This window comes from Neomonachus schauinslandi, chromosome 13, assembly GCF_002201575.2.
Source record: "Neomonachus schauinslandi chromosome 13, ASM220157v2, whole genome shotgun sequence".
Taxonomy (NCBI): domain Eukaryota; kingdom Metazoa; phylum Chordata; class Mammalia; order Carnivora; family Phocidae; genus Neomonachus; species Neomonachus schauinslandi.
In genome coordinates this window covers 87,138,509-87,140,789 of record NC_058415.1, presented here as the reverse complement: position 1 = coordinate 87,140,789, position 2,281 = coordinate 87,138,509, and the positions used below count along the sequence as shown (strand labels likewise).

The following is a 2,281-nucleotide window of genomic DNA, read 5'->3' as shown; positions in this document are numbered from 1 at the left end:
TGAAATTCACATTTAACTAGATGGCCTAAATTTTATGTGGCAACTCTATCTGGGGGACTTGCTCTGAAAAGAGGCTTTATTTTGGGGTGCTCTTCAAACCAGAAACCCCAAAACAGGCAGGGACAACACTAGTACCCCTGAATTGGGGACCAAAGTGGATCTACGAAGGAGCCTGGGATTGCAGGCTGAACTGGGCTCTGCCGGCAGCTGCTTAAGGAACTGGGGGCTGGAGGCCGCCGTCAGCCATGAGAGCCCAGGGTTCCACACAGACTTGAGGGAGGGATAAAACGAAACGAAAGCTGAGACTTTCCAGAAAACCAGATGTGCAAATGCTCATTCCATCCCCCTTCCTTCTGGCCTTTCCTACCGCAGAGTCCAGAAAGTGAAAATACTCAATTTCTCGGCCTCCCTTTTCGAGCTCTGGGGTGCACACGTGACCCAGTTCTGGCCAATGAGCTGAAGGCAGAAGATCCGAGGGAAGGTTTTCCTTCCTGAGTTAAAAGGCAAAGGTTTCAAGGAAAATATACTTCACCCGGCCGCCTTCCTCCTGCCTGGAATGTGGGCGTGATGGCCAGAGGTGGAGAAGCCATCTTATGACCATGAGATGTTCCCAAGTACTACGTTAGGGACCAGTGCTGGGTGCCTGTCTGTGGCAAACCTGTCCCAGGTCTTAAAGCGTAAGAAACATTTGTGAAGTCTCCCGATGCCCCTTAGAAGGAGGACGTTCCTTCATTCTAAGATTATGTCCTTCATACTTCTGGGGTCTTAAAATATAATTTATTTCATTTCATGGGATTTCTTAAAAGTTTATCTATTTATAATCTCTACACCCAACGTGGGGCTTGCACCCACGACCCCAAGATCGAGAGTCATGTGCTCTACCGACTGAGCCAGCCGGGCGCCCCGATGATGGGATTTTCAATGCATGTGTTTCTTTGTTTTGTCTGTTCTCATTAACACCCTTCCCTAGCAAAATTTAAAACTGGCATCACCCCATCAATCCTCCAAGTTTGCTTTGGAAATTGTGTTGGTCCCTGAGACCCAAAAGCTTTGGGGATGTGCCCAAGAATCCCTCAACTCACTCGTGCACCCAGGCTCAGCTGGGAGAAGAAAAGCAGAGAGGAGAGGCCGCCCCTGCTAGGAGCCAGTAGCAACAGTAGGGACGGATGGGCCAGGGGCCACCCTTCCGGGTGCCTGCACTTCGGGCCCCAAGGGCCTGGCACTGGAGAACATTCCCAGCCCCGCGCTGTGCTTCCAGCTGCCCGCTCTCCGCCCCGTGGAGGTGTCTCCAAAGGAGTGGGAACAGCTTGTTACAGCTCCCCAGGAAGGTGCAGCCCTGAGCACACCGTGTTCCCAGCTGAGGTCAGTGGACCATGTGTGCACACCTGCTCCAAGGCCCAGTGGCCTGGCAGGTCCCTGCCAGGGACAGCCACACTCAGCCCAGCAAACCCCGAGATGGCCAGAGAGAGCAGGCCCTCCTAGCGTCCAGGACCCCACTCCCAGGGGCCCTGCCAAAGGCTCAGGAGACCCTGCCGACCCAGCCAGCAGGAGAGAGAGGACCCCCGGAGGAGAGTGATGGTGGAGGCAGTGGGTTGAGAAACTGCTCAACCAAGGAGATAAAAGGAGCAGAGGGTGCTACACTCACAGCATTTTAAACCTTGCAGTTCCTGCCACTCAGCACCAGCGAGGAGGGAGAACTGCAGGAGAGGGAGAGGCTCGGCGGCCAAGGGCAGGGCAGGGCAGAAAGGAGCCAGGTCTCCGTGCCCTGCCGCCCCAGGGACCATCCTGCCCGCACTCACCCCGGGAGAGAGTTCCAGGCCACAGAGAGCGAGTGGAATCCCGGGGCTGTGTTCTGGGTTCACACACGTGGTGCGGACCAGAATGCCCGCGAGGATTCGCCTGGGGAACAGGAAAGGCATGGGGACCACTGTGCCCACGGGACCCTGCGTCATGCCGGGAAGGTCCCACGACTGTTGCAGCAAGACCCGGCACCCCCGCCCCCCCGATATGAAAACGTAACAACGGGGGTACAGCAATGGGGTATTTGGTTCTCTTCTCGGGGCGAGGCCTGGCTTCATCAGGACCGAGCGTTACAGCCACCTCGCTAAATGTGTCTGCTTCTTCCAGCCCCAGCCCCTGGCCCGGCCAGCTTCTAACAAGGCGGTGAAGAGTGTCAACTTAGGTCTGGCTGGCATCAGACAGTGTTGAGTTCAAATCCCTCCCTGGCTGGGGGACCGTGAGCAAGTAGCTTGCCCTTCCTGAGCTTCCACTCCTTTCTGTA

General features: G+C 56.0%; 1 non-coding gene across 1 annotated transcript; it reads right to left on the bottom strand.

The window, feature by feature from the left end:
• Nucleotides 1-827: 827 nt before the first annotated feature.
• On the bottom strand, nucleotides 828-900 carry TRNAE-CUC. Its single transcript has one exon. It is a non-coding gene; the product is annotated as a tRNA-Glu (tRNA).
• Between the last annotated feature and the right edge of the window lie 1,381 nt (nucleotides 901-2,281).